Genomic DNA, 14,601 nt, shown 5'->3' on the forward strand with positions numbered 1-14,601 from the left:
CCCCCCCCCTTCCCCTATATACTTCGCCGCAAAACCCGAGCGAACAGCAGCAGCAGCGATCGTAGTTTCGCCGAAGTATCCCCGACCGATATACACATAAAAGGTGTGTCTGAATACGTGTATGTATGTGCGTGTGTGTGTGTGTGTGTGAGTACCGCAAGCGGCGAAAATGAGAAAAGTTGCAGAGGCTGTGTATACACAAACTGCATGTCCGATTTTGATTCGTATATATAGCTCACGCACATTGGAGAACGGGCGCGCGTATATATATTGTTTGCGTCTGCATACCCATATGTATGATACAAAGCATGGATCGCTCAAGTTCACTGCAACGACGCGAGATATGCTGCAGGGAAAAATTTTTTACGAGATCTCGAGTAGAGAGAACTATTCGCGAGGAAGCAGCTCGCGGAGCGTCTAGAGCCTCCTAGATATACGACGAAGTCGAGCAGGATTTTAGAGGATACTTTTTTATTTCGGGAGGAGGGGTTGTTGTTCGATAATTATGAGTGGTACTCGCAGAATGTGAGATTTTTATTTTTATTGTACCGCGAGTGAAATATGCGATCGAATTCGTTTTTACGCACCGGCGAACGTCTCGAGTACGGTGCAGCTTTTATTTCGAGTACCCCCTATATAGCGTCCGAGGAATTTTCGTCGATGCGAGTATAATAATTTTTTTTAATTTTAATCCCGACCATTCTCGGCTCTCGGTTATTTTGCATGAGATTCACAAATTCATCTCTCTCTCTCTCAGTATAATTCAAGAAAGAAAAAAGAAGCGTCGACCCAAGTGTCGCGCTCAATCTCAATTCATCCGAGCTTTCGCGCCTCGTCTCGTAGTGGGATAATAGCAGTCACGTATCGGGCACCAGTCACCCAACTTTTGCCCCCTTCGTCGCGCCGTATAATACTATAACGAATTCGTTGAGCTGCCAGGGCGACGCGACGTTTTGTTCTTCTTCTTCTTCTTCTTACGTGTTGTTAAATCCTCGTCGTCGTAGTCGTAGTCAGCTCTAAGGCACTTCGGGGAAAACTTTTCGAATCAGTTTTTAAACGCCGCGGGCCCCGCCTCCGCCGACGAGGAATGCGCGACGAAGATTCACTCGCATACACATGATGCATTATTTGTTTTCGTCGATCGATATATTATAATATGGGTTACGTACGACTATACGTCGATGATTTTCTCTGGCTCATAACGAAAATAGAAAGGGGGAAAAAGGATCACCGATGCGCGATGTGATTTATGAAACGCTCCCCCCTCGCGCGCGTTTAACGCAGGACAGATCGTAATAGAATATTGTACGAGAAAATATAAAGAGAGCAGGAGCTCGAGAGAGATTGCGAAGTGCGTGGATAATAATATACCACGAGAATAAAAATAATGAGATGCGTATATAATATTATCCTGCGTTACGATAATACAAAGCTGACGTTTTTCGCATTTCGATGATCATAAATCATTTTATTAACGACGGCTTCATTATAATAAAATGTATCTCATTCTATTAATTTATATGAATAATATGTATAAAATGATAAATATTTTCGTGTAATATAATCCCTGCTAACTCTCCGGGGTACGGGAAAGCAAACGTTCGAGTATACATCGGCAGAAGAACCGAACATCGCACACGTTTTATATACGCTATCAACGGCACTCGACACATCGGCAACATTGGCACAGAGAGAGAAAAAAAAACGTTACACTATACAGTCGCAAGCTCCATACATATATGGGATAATTGAATTTTTAGAGCTCTCTCTCGAATTCGACGCCGAGTGCCGTATACCGCGCGCGCGCGCGCGCGTGTGTGTACGTAATAGTACTACGTTATCATTCGATTTCTATTTGCCACGCGCGTATAATCGTGTTTCAGCCTTGTTCGAAAGCTCGCGCCGTTTCTATCGTAGATGATCAAAGTTTGTCTGCAAGCTCACTTATATACGTGTGTATGTGTGTGTGCGCGCTTTCGAATAGGCAATAGTGGCGGTGTTATCTCGCGCGAGCACTACTATCCCGTACAGCTCTCGAAGATAGTTTGCCGAGAGTGGAGCGCCGCGCCGCGCAGTTTTACGCGAGCAGCGAAATTACTGCCTGAGCAGAACTGCGGTGTAGCATGGAGACGCGCGTTGCGGCTGATTCCTCCCAAGTTTAATGCGAGAGAGAGAGAGAGAGCAGCTACATCGTAATGTAGTATATAATGTTCGTACATTATTGTAATAATGAATCGGAAGAAACGTTTAACCGAGACAAGCGCTTAATTTTGGGGCGAGGAATGGCCATTCCTCCTACTGTATCTCGAATCGCCTCGCCTATTATCATATACATTATACGACATTCGAGTACCCAAAATGAGCTCTTATACATTATTTGCGCAAAAAAAGAGAGAGAGAAAAAGATACTGTCGTGCGTCATCCGTCATCGTTGCCCCGCGGATAACGAAGAAAAATTGCAAATTTTCCTCGAGACGTAGCAGCAGCATAATGCCGAAAAATAGCGCCTGGCCAGTGAAGAGCTTTATTATCTCGGGACTCGGGGGTTATAGTACGCTCCAAAGAGAGAGAGAGAGAGACGTGTACTCTCTCTCAGAGAGAGAGGGAGAGAGAGAGAGTGAGAGTGAGAGAGAGAGAGAAAAATACGAGCGGCCACCGCTGCACGAAGAAGGAGTTGAAAAATATATAAGCAACTAGCCGTGAAATAACAGCTTGAAATTGCGTCGCGCGCGCGCGTGGCCAAAGAGACCAAAAATATATATACGAAACGGGAATCGTCAACGTGCGCGTTCGTATACTATATAATACATAGCTATAGTTATATGCACGTCTTGCGGCAACAAAACAGAGAGAGAGAACGAGCACACAAGACCATGGGATTGTTACTCTAACTGCTCTCGACGCGAACGGCCAAGATAAAAAAAAAGACGGGAAAAAATGATAAAGCAAAAGCACACGCAAAAAAAGAGGAGGAGGGAAAAAAAGTCGAGGAACGCGTGTCGTTTTTATCAGGCAACGACGAGTGAGAGAGCTAACTGGTCGTCGTCGGCGGGGAAAAAGGAGCGCGTTAAAAGGAAAAGAGCAGCCGACTCCCTATACATACATATGGCCGACTCTCCGTGAAATCGAATGGCCAAACAATTTTTCGACTCTACTGGTACGCGAAAATTGGTGGTTTTCGGTGTGACATTTGTCTCGAAATTTTATTTCAATTTTGTTGGCCGTTTATCACTCTTTCCTGAAGGCCTAAAGTTGGCATTTTTCCAAAATTCGTGATGATTTCTGATAATTAAAAAATTCCTAAACAGCCATCATGAATGACTCGGACAAGATGCGTCATTCAAACAGTCAAAAAGAATGTACAAAAATAAATCTGAGCACTTTGGGAACTTTCTAGTAAAGAGAGAAAAATTCCCAATTTCATCAAGTTCTTTCATTAATCAAAAATTCATAGAGCTTTCGTACAATGTCAACTAAAGCTAAATAGACCAAAAATCTCACTGTGTCGAAAAAAAAAAGAATAGTTTCGATACTTAACATAGATGGCGTACTTCGCACCCATAAGTGGCCAGTCGTAGTTCTAATTAGTATATAAGATAAGAAACAGAGGTGGTTGACATTTTAAGGTGGATTTCCGTTTTAATCTATGTTTTTCTCTCTCATTAGACTCCTTCTCAGAAGGGCATACAGAAGGCTTAGAGCCTGTGCACAGGAAGAGATTACTACTACCCCCCTCCCATTTAATTTTTATTTAATTTTAATTTTGGGTTTGGCATAAGCCTTATCTGATCATCCGGCCCGTAGAGCGGGGGTAATCATGTTCTAATCCGGCCTGGATCTTGCCCGGAAGATAGTGTAAACATAACCTCCACTATGTGATTGAATCGTACGAATGTAACTAGAATGATTATATTATTTGTAAACACCCACCCTGCACATGTTGACAGTGTCGGTTGGTGATGAACTACGAGCACAGCTTGATTTGATTTATATATTTTGTCTGATTTGTTTAATGTAGTTTGTCTGAAATTTCTATAATTGTAAGAATAGACGAAATATTGAATCTATATCGTTTGAAAAATAAAATAAAAATTAAGTTCTTGGACATTTAATATTGACGTAAAATTCTCTATAGAAGACAATTTTGAATCTAATGATTCAACCATGAAAAAATGATTGGAAGCGATTCAAGTCTTGATGAAAGTTTCGATGATGTTTTGATGAAAATGATAGTGATGATGAAGTCTGTGTAGATAAAAAATGCGCATCTATGATTGTCAATGCTTTAAAATAGTGGTCGTGCAAAAACAATATTAATCATGCAACATTGGATATATTGTTGGAAGTTACTCATAATATTTATACTATATTATAAGTATGAATTGAAAAGCATTCCGTTCGCTCAAAACATACAGACTTTTGAACTACTAATAGCGCTACAATCACGTCGCGAAAGGTTATGTTTACACTAACCTCCGGGCAAGGTCCAGCGATAAGATAGTGATTACACGTCCGTAAAATTTCCCTGACTTTGTCCTGATCATCCGGGCGCTCATTTGAAAATCTGGGCCGGATCTTAGCCTGAGAGACTTTTTCCGATCGGGTCCCTATTTGAATATTTTATCAATTATTCAACAAGTGAATTAAATAACTGATAGGAAAAAAGTACAAATTCAACACCCATCAAAAATTCCAAAGTATAGAATAAAAGGAAAAAAAGTTTCGATATACTTTACCTAGGTGGCGTCCTTCGCACCCTCAAGTGGTAAAACAAAATTCACATTACTATACAATAACGTTGAACAATTAAGCTTCGTCTTCAACTTTTGTATAATATTGTCCCATCAGAAAAAACTATTTTTGCTGATTCGATTTTGCAGAGAATCTACCACATAGATACTTATATATCAGCATCCAGGCTGCGACGGAAATTGAAGCATTGCGCCGAGCTCGTTCGACGATGGCACTACTTATGCTACTGCTGCTACTGCTATCCTTACATATATATACTAGTTGAAGGGTGCGCCGTCGTCAACGTCGTCGGCGAAAGGATGCGCGCACCGAGCAGCTGCCGTTTTATTTAGAAAATGATCCCTCTTATCATTTCGCTCGTTCGCCGAAAATTATTATTGCATCCGCGATTGTGCGCGCGGATGCTACGGGTGTGTATATGGGTACATCGTTCACGCGAGCGAAACGTGCCTCGAGTTGCCGAGTAGCTCGTATAATTCTAATGTTGAGCAACGCCGCCAAGAAAACGATCGCCAAGAAAAATAAATTCATAATCGGCTTGGATGATGTAGGATATTGTTTACGAGTCAGAAGATGAAATGAAGCGTAGAATCTAGTGCGCCGCACTTTAGTTTTTTGTCGGATCGAGCGACGCACGATTGTTAAAAAAAATTTTCAATTTTAACGTAGAATTACAAAATAAATTTGAAGTAATAGATACTCAATTTTATTGAATGTAATTTTAAAATTAATTTATCGGTATTTGTTTATTTTATTGCAGTAAAGGCACTCAAATGTCCATACACTCAAATTTACGCATTTGGATTGATTAATTATAATATTTATAAATTATAATATTTTGATAGTGATTTATTCTTTTCAATAATTGCTCCAAAAGTTGATGAAAATTTAATGATAATTAATACCAGCCTCTACCACTAGATGGCGAGTAACTTCATCAGTAAATCCGCAAGTGGCAAAGTGAAAATAATTGTATAAGTTAAAAATGAATTATATAATTATATATAATTGACTAACAATTTTCTTTTTTTAATATGAAGGGGAATATTAGTTACGAATGTGCCTCAGTTTTACCAAAAACAAAATCTCAATTTGTATACGTGTATCGAATGCCACGTGTATTTGTGTGTTTATCCGTAGCGGGCCAATATTCACAAGGGGCCATATACGTTTCGATACGAGTGCACCTCGAGCAATTTTAAACTTTACAAGATATGTTTTTGTCGATACGCGCGCACATCCGAGTGTATTTATCTTTCGATTTCGATCCGCTATATTGCGAGGGCAAGTTCGTCTCCATCCAATGGGAATTCAAAGATGATATAAAAATATTTTTGCCATCTACGTATTTTTTTCTTGTTTCTTTTCGATTATAAACCGATATATCACAGGCGTAATACGTCATAACATTATCGATGCATATATATAGCCTCGCCACTGCCAAAGACGAATAATTTTCAATTATTATTCTGAGAATTTCGGCAAGGCCTCGTCTAACTTTGATTGAATGGCATGCATCAAGGCTCGTGTATGGCTCAAAGTTTGCCCCCCGCCGAAATTGATACAAGCGCGCCACGCAGCGTGCAAGTTTGGATTGATGTGACGTATGCCAAGTAATATATTGCGCGTATATCTTCGTCTCGAAATTCATCGTATATCGGGTATACGCGCCATATTATGCTCTCTACGCGTTGCTCGTGATTAGAATCCAAATTGTCGTTATTTACGTTAATGTTGTATATGATTTCGAATCGCGCACAGTTCGCATTCCAAAATACTCATTTGGGCTGTGATAAACGGCCACCACGATCGATTCGAAGCGAGTGCGCAGGTGCGCGCGCGTGCGGCTGTTTATCGAGTATCGATGACGAGTTCAATAAAAGCTCCGACCGATGGAGACGATAAAAAAAAGAAGGAAGAGAGGGAAAAAAAGTTTAGCTTTAACGTGTCTCGGTATACCCCGTAGGAAGATATTCGCTGCGGAAACAATGCGAGAGCGAGGAATCGCGTGCGGCCAAAGAGAACGATATATATCTCGTGCGTAACTTTCTGAAATGTGGTTGCGGGCGCGATATATAGGTCTCTTACTTTTTAACTGTGCCGGCAACTGGTCATAAAAAAAAAACAGCAACGAAAGAAAGTAAAAGAAAGAAAAAAAAAGGTAAATAGCCGCGCGCAGCTTAACTTTCGAGTATAGTCGAAGGCAGAGCTCTCTCTCGAATGCTAAAAGCCGAATCAAAATAGCTAGCTAGAGAAAAAAAACAACAGATTCGAATGGCCCTTTTCTTTCAGGAGTTGGGAAACACTAGCAATACCCAAAAAAATAACACACACACACACACACATGCGCTCAGGTAAACTTTTATCGACGTACTTTTACGAGTTGAAATTACACGTTGTTCTCTTCTTATTTTCTTACAGGATCAATTGGCAAAAATATTTTTCAATAACTTCGCTTTGGGCCAAAAGCCTTGTAAATTCTTTCTCTCCCGTCCCTTGCTTTATTTTACAGGTGGTGCACTTTCTTTTATTGCACAACACGAAATTTTACGTCGGGCAGCTTGGAGTCGCGAACCTCCCGCTCGCTTATATTACACGTTCGACAGCTGTGTGCGCCGCGACGACGACGACGACGACGACTCGAGTCGGTGTGTGTATTTGCTTAGCACTTCCTCTGCCGCACGAGAGATTGTGTTTGCGCGCATTTGTAAGAATAATAACACGCTCGATGAAGCATTGTAATCAAGCTCGACGACGACTCCGAGGTCCGCTCGCAGCTTTTTCTTCTTCGTCTCTCCTTAGAATCGTAAAAATCGAACCTCGAGCCCTTTGATTGTATCGATAAAAAGAAAATCAGCTCCCGCGCATTATTTATAAACGAGCTTGTACGTGGTATACGCCAGAGCGGCAATAAAATCGTATTGAAAAGATTCACGGCGAAAAATTCTAATGTATAGTTTCTCGCTCTGTGTGTGTATAGCTACCGAGGATTATCGGAGAGTTTCGAGCGAGAAAAAAGGAAGAGAAAGAGAGACAAGTAGCCATGCAATGAAGTAAAAAAAAACCGCACTCAATATTTTACTATCCAGAGCATTGATTGCTTTCGAGCCCGAGTGCGAGTTCGATGTTCTTCCTCCTTCTCTCTCGCTCTCTTTTCTCTTTTTAATACGCCTCATCGAATGCTATCGTAAAATTCTGATTTTTTTTATGATTCGAGGTACTACTGCTACCACTACTATTTCTCACTCGCGACCCTTTTCATACATACTCCATCGGCGAAAGATAGTCATCGGGGCCGGGTAACACTGTGTAAAAAAAGAAGAAGGAGCGTAGTCGATATCGAATTTGCTTTGCAAATTGACCGTGAATAATATCGAATGAATCTTGTAAAAGATCCCCTCCTCCTCCTAAACTACATCGAGAGACATCGCGCAAAAACTGCGCGTCGTGGAAAACTTTCCGTCTTATATATATTTATAAATCGCTGTTTAAAATATACAAATAACGATCGTACGTATGGAAAATGACTCGTTTAAATTTCCATAAATGGTCGCGTAGGAATTTAATTCCATATGCTAAATGTCGAATGAAATCGCGCGCGACGCGTGAAAATTTCAATTGCGAGCTAGACTTGTAGCGGAGTACGGTACTTCGGGCTCCCGTACATATCCTTGCTTATATATATATTATCTAGAGGATAGATTGCGCGCGCGTGCGAGAGAGGCACGTTTATCCTCCATTCGACATTCGTTCCGCGCATTGGAATTTATTTTCGATTTGGCCTATAACGAGGCGCTTATGAGCACGCGTTATAACGCACAAGTGCATCCGAGCGATACGATAATGAAAAAAATATTAATAATAATAATAATTACTACAATAATTATAATAAATAAATGAATGTATAAAGAGTCGGTGGCTTTAGAGAGGAGGATCGCGCGGATAATATTCGATAAATATTCAGCCGAGCCATTGAACGTCGCGTAGCCGCGTTTAATCATCGCGCGCACGCGAGCTCGTATGTATAGTTGCGGGGAAAGGATCAAAGCCAAATATAATTTCGCTTCCAGGCTCGCGAGCACATATACATACATACATATATGATTGAAGGAGTGCGAGAGAGAGAAACTAAAGCTATAAGTGCAGTTCATAAGCACTGGCGGTCGTTGAAATCGTTTCGATCGTATATGTATAACTCTCCGCGACTGAAACAGGCGCACCCCCGCGATGCATAAGAGAAAATTTTCCATTTAACGTACGATACGTCGATGATCGCGCGAACGTAATTTATACATGTTTTCAAAGAGAAATCGACCTATCCGCGCGAGCTCGTGCTGTATAATATATATCGCGCGGTGCAGCAGAGAGGCTGCTGCGATCCGGAGCTAGGATATTCGAATTTCGTGCCGCGCGCCTAATGGAGAAACGGAGATACAGAGCGACGACGTATATCCGAGTTCGGAACGGTCGCCGAGAGCGCCCAAATTTACGCATCCTTGAAAAGGACACTCTCGGCCTCGGTGCGTCGCACGGCGGAGTCGAGTATCAACGCACCTCGTGTTGCCACCGCCACTGCCCCCGAGTGTACGCGCGCCCCGTGTTACGTACGTACTGATAAACGAGCGGCGCAGGCCGATCCTCGTGTTTCTTCAATTTGACGCCCGAGCTTGCAGCGGCTGTTACAATTATTATTTTTTTAGGCAAGTAGAGTGTGAGGAGTACGTTAAAATACATGATAAAGTTTTAAACTACTTTACGTACTAGAACATTTTTATCGTGTTCAATTATGTTTCCTAATACTGCTTACGCCATGAGTTGAAACTTTTTCTCTTTTTTTTTTTTTTGATTTTGTAAAATATCGGTAAAGTAGTTTTCGTTCGGTTTTTCTGAGAAGTCATTTCAACTTAACCTGTACGCTTGCAAAGTATCGGGACCGACCGTTAGGTGACTTTATCCTAATTTCTACGAAACCTTCATTCAAAAAAAGTGTTCTGGCAAATATGTAATGAGATATTATGCCCCATCATTCAAATTAACATTAATCGGGACTTTTTTATATGGCTGACTTTTGTTGATTTTAACAGAGATCGCTTCCTTCAAATTGCTTGTTTTGTAGGCATGATTGAACTGTGTAAAAGTTAAAACCCTTGTAAAAATTGCCTGAAGGATCCTACAGTAAAAAATAACATTTTTGTATCAGTCCAGTAGAAATTTTGCAACTAGTTCACAAGGGAATACAGCCGAAACTTAAATATTTCCGTACAGCGAGGAAAATAACGAGTTATTACATTTTTCTTTCTACAGAAAAAACAACAAAACAAAAATATATAAAACTCGAATATTGCGTAACGGATGACTCCCTTGCTCGGGATAGCGTACAAATCAAAAGATTTGTTTTTTCAATAATATCCTTTGCATGTCAATATGGATGAAAGCGTAAGCTAGCGTGACAAAAAGTTAGTCAATACGTAGATATAACGCATATGATGTATGCATAGAAAAATCAAAAGATAGGCAGATGAAAATATAAACAGAAGCAAATATAGAAGCTTCAATAGAAGAAAGCTTTAATAAATTCTTCAATTGAAGAATCGAAGCTAAATCGAAAAAATTTTCTCTCGCTACCAAAACTTCGAAAGCCAAAAACTGCGAGAGACTTAATCAAAAAATGCATTTGTATTGAAATGAGCTATGGACGGGTCTAGTATAGGCTCAAATTCCATTTGTCCTCTCCTCCACCTCCGCATACATTTTCATTCGAATCGATGAAAAGTTCCATTTAAAATACACGAGGAAATTCAAAGTCACATTCTAGCCTTATATCTCCTAGTTTTTTGACATCTTTTTCCCTTCAAACCAGCTTACCTCTATACCGAATCTCCATTTACCGCTTTCCAAATAATCTTATAAAATATTTTAACAATAATTTCGATCTGAAAACTTACTTTGCAGAAGCTCGCTGCCTCGCAGAACATGGTCGATCTGAAATCACAAGAAAATACACATCTTACTCATTTAATTTCGTACCATTAGAATCCATACACAGCAGAATTTTAACCCAGGCGATATAGGTATGTAAATTTTTCGTGGCTCAGACACCAGCAGCAGTCGGAAAAGTTCGACGCTCATGTTTGACAATTGCTCGCGGATACTTCGGGGCAATTCTACAGCACGAGCTACAAAACTTTCAACGCCATTAGAAAGGCATCATAGCCGTGTAGTTGTTGTTGTTGTTGTTGTAGCTGCAGCTGCAGCACGTGTACAATACGAGGCCTCGACAACGGAACTTTGGCGCATGTAAAGCCCGCTGGAAAATCTTCTCTCCCCCCGCCCCCCCTTTGTTTCCAAACCGACTTTCTGTACGCAATAAATAAGGCATCTCGATCGCCGCCTGTTGCCGCGCGGCTCTCTATATGCGTATGAAAATTTAAACGCGCGCGAGGAGCAGTTGTAGGTACTACACAGCAACAGCAGCAGCAGCAATCTCTATTATGGCGCGCATAACAAGCTTTGGGTGTATATACGCGATTTTATAAAGCAGTAGGTTACATCACCTCAGGCAGTCTGGCGCATAGAGAGCTTCTCGTTAAAATTAATTGCATCAATCCGAGCGCGAACGTACACAACGTAGTGTATAAGCACGAACAAACACGCTACACGCGTAAAAATTAAATTATACATCGACAGGAACACAAATAGTACGTACATATAGACAGACGTTTGCATTACAGGTCGGATGTACCGACGCATATAATATATTGTATGCGGATCACGAGCTCCCGGAACCCGCTAATGAGCGATGATTTATCGTCCGTCGATTTTCCCCACGACTTACGTCGCGAGCACGAGCGATTTGGCGATAATTTGCCGCGAATTGGCTCGGCTGCAGCTCCGCGACGATCGTACGTAACCACCGAAAGTTCACGAATTATCTTTTTTACTTTTTCTCTGGTTATATACGATGTGAAACATTTTAACGAAAAAAATCCTTTTCCCCATTCGTGCTGTACTCTACTGAATATTTTATACATAAAATGAATATAGCAATACGTGCGCCGAGTGTGTCCTCAGAGTACGGTCCATTAGCTTAAGGAGGTTCGATAGTAAACTTCATGTCTTTAGAAACGCCTGAAACTTTTTTATTTCAATCTTTGATAAGAACTGAATGCACTGTTAAAATCTTAGATTGATCTACAATCTAGTTTTCGAGAAAAAAAAAATCAAAAACGACGTCTTATACATGGGTCTTATGGGGAAAGTTACAACAATGTCACAAAAAAAGCATTATGCAAACGAATTAGTCTTAAGAAATAAAAAAAAAACTATTTTTTAGAAAGCCAAGAAGGTATTGATCATTTTGAAAAAAAAAACGACTCGTTTTACAACGCCGAATGCTCAATAAACAAGTCTAAAAACGTGAGATTCTGAGCCACGCGAACCGAAATGTCGCGTTTTTACACGTTCATCGCTGTATTTCAGCTAGTAAAAATAAAATGTACTCTATGAAAAATATGTATTTCGATGGGAAATTTCCTCAGCTTTCGATTGAGACTACTTTAAAAAATCTTAAAAATGCGCTTTTTGAGATATTTAATGTTAAAAGTTTATTTTTACAATTTTCCGTGGAAAATGGAAAATTTTTGAAAATCTGACTTCATCATCGGAAAGCTGAGGAAATTTCCAATCGAAATCATAAGTCACATATTTTTTTTAAGTGCGTTTAGGGGGTTTTTCAGCGAGATAGAAGTTAAGCAGTTTCGCCTATAAGTGCCGTGCGGCCGCTGCATGCTATTTTGCTAATAATATTTTGTTTTCATGAGTTGGTATCACTACATCGTGCCCGTGTATAAGCATAGGCGACCCCCTCGCCCCGCCTGCCCCTTGAAAGTGCTATCGAACCTCCTTAAGCTCCATATGGATAATAATAATAATAATAATAATAGTAATGATAACGGCGTCGAATGCATTAGAGCCAATTATAGAGAATAGTCGAATGTATTGTGTGCTGCCACTGTACATGTATATAGTTGCGCGTTTCTCCGCGGCCACATGCCTAGAGCTGTTTGCTTACCTCCTGGATTTTCAATGCCGCTTAATTAATGCAGTTCTTGCCTCTCACGGGCTCGCTCTCTGTGTCTCTTTTTTTTCTATACCTCTCCGATACAGAGTGCTTATTTCTTTTCGCGCCGATATTATACATCGAATTGTATTATATATTTATCGATAATCGAATGTTTTTCGTTTTACTGTGTGGCTGCAGCACACTGCAGCAGTGACGCAAAAAAGATCAAAGGACTTGCAATACGATACACACGTTTTAACTCTCCGTCTTTGGCATTGACACTTTTTTTAATCATATTAAAAAACAGACACACACAACGTATTTCGTATCGAACTTAATACTTTTCATTTCATCGCGTACGTATCGTTATTTAAATTTTATTGTTTTATTATTCCATCGCGGACGTTCGGACGTGTATTAATATTCTCACGGCGGCATTGGACAATTTCCATTCTAGTACGAAACTCCTGACAAAATTCCGATATAGCTTTAATAAGCAGCTAATTTTCCCTCGTCCCTGACGTAACGGCTGACTGGCACGTAAAGCTTTTATCGCGACGACGGGCAAAAAAAAAACAAGAAGCGAACAGAAATGGGTTGATTTTCATACAGACGTTGTAAAAAAAATTTAATCGAGCCCGATCGCGACTTGACTAATGAACCATGATTTACGTGAAATTTGTCCACGTCAAAAACAAAGCAGCCGCAGCGCGGCTCCGATCGTTTCGGCTCACGGAACATCCAATCCGAGTCATTTGTCAAAAATGTATACAATTTTATACCGACCGCCGCTTCCAGATCGCTATTTTTTATTATTATATTGGTTACGAAAAAAAAGAGAGAGAGAGAGAAAGAATAGAGGTGGTATCGGACGCGAGGGTATTGTACACGTGCGCGCACGCGGGGGAAAAAATTAATTAATTTCTCTGCGATCCGCGATAAGGACTCGTATTACAAGAGAGCAGCGAGAGCTAGCATACGGTAATAAAATTGAAAAAGTTTATTATAGAATTGACTTTTCGTACTCGACGTCGCGGAGAGAGATTAAAAACTTCGTATCCACGTGCAGCAGCTGATATAGTTATTAACCTTTCATATTGTCCTTCCGATTGATAAATACACACATAAGCCGAGGATTGGCCACTTCGTTTCATATATAGTAAACGAGGCAGTCCTCCACATTTCAGCAAAATTAATAAAGTCACGAGCTGGTTATATACCTCGATATATTATTTCATACCGATGAAAACGAATTCCGCTAAGAATCCAGTTTGTATTTTATTATAATAATATCGAGCGCGAGCGACGTATACGGGATGATACCGGGTATATATATTAGTTTAGTTGCGCCTCGATGAAACGTACCTGCGAACACGTTTCAATAATATTCCAATCCAATATCAGGTACACATACACATACGCACACACACACACACACACACACGAAGTAAGCGAGGTGATGATCGGCGACGACGACGACGACACTATAGGAGGAGGTTCGAAATTAATTAAACAACGCGGCCCCCGATGAGTATATGAAAACGTGACCGGTTGAAATTGAAAATGTTTATAACGTTTGTCGGAGGGTTAAGCATGTGTGTGTGTGTGTGTGCGTGTGTGCGTGCGATGCAGGTGCTATATGTATTTTCGATAACTCTTTTGAATAATTTAACAGAGTAATCCACCGGAGAGGTGAGCTGGATGGAGTTAGCGCGCATTTATGTGTACAGAATTAGAGCTAGGGTAATAGGAGCAAAAAATAGCATAAGATATAAAATGAACCAATG

The 14,601-nt window shown here is 40.5% G+C and overlaps 1 protein-coding gene across 2 annotated transcripts in view; it reads right to left on the bottom strand.

Annotated features, from left to right (window-relative positions):
- Nucleotides 1-14,601, bottom strand: part of LOC106650708 (somatostatin receptor type 2-like) — a 77,976-nt gene that overhangs the window by 51,351 nt on the left and 12,024 nt on the right. Inside the window, exon 2 of one of the 2 annotated variants that reach the window (XM_014368876.2) lies at nt 10,698-10,734. The exons of the other annotated variant lie outside the window; for it this stretch is intronic. The gene's annotated coding sequence lies outside the window, so the exon portion shown is untranslated. The remainder of the gene's footprint in view (nt 1-10,697; nt 10,735-14,601) is intronic. 2 annotated transcript variants of the gene reach the window in all.

Source organism: Trichogramma pretiosum, unplaced genomic scaffold (genome assembly GCF_000599845.2).
Source record: "Trichogramma pretiosum strain Unisexual culture from Peru unplaced genomic scaffold, Tpre_2.0 scaffold38, whole genome shotgun sequence".
NCBI classification, from domain to species: Eukaryota; Metazoa; Arthropoda; class Insecta; order Hymenoptera; family Trichogrammatidae; genus Trichogramma; species Trichogramma pretiosum.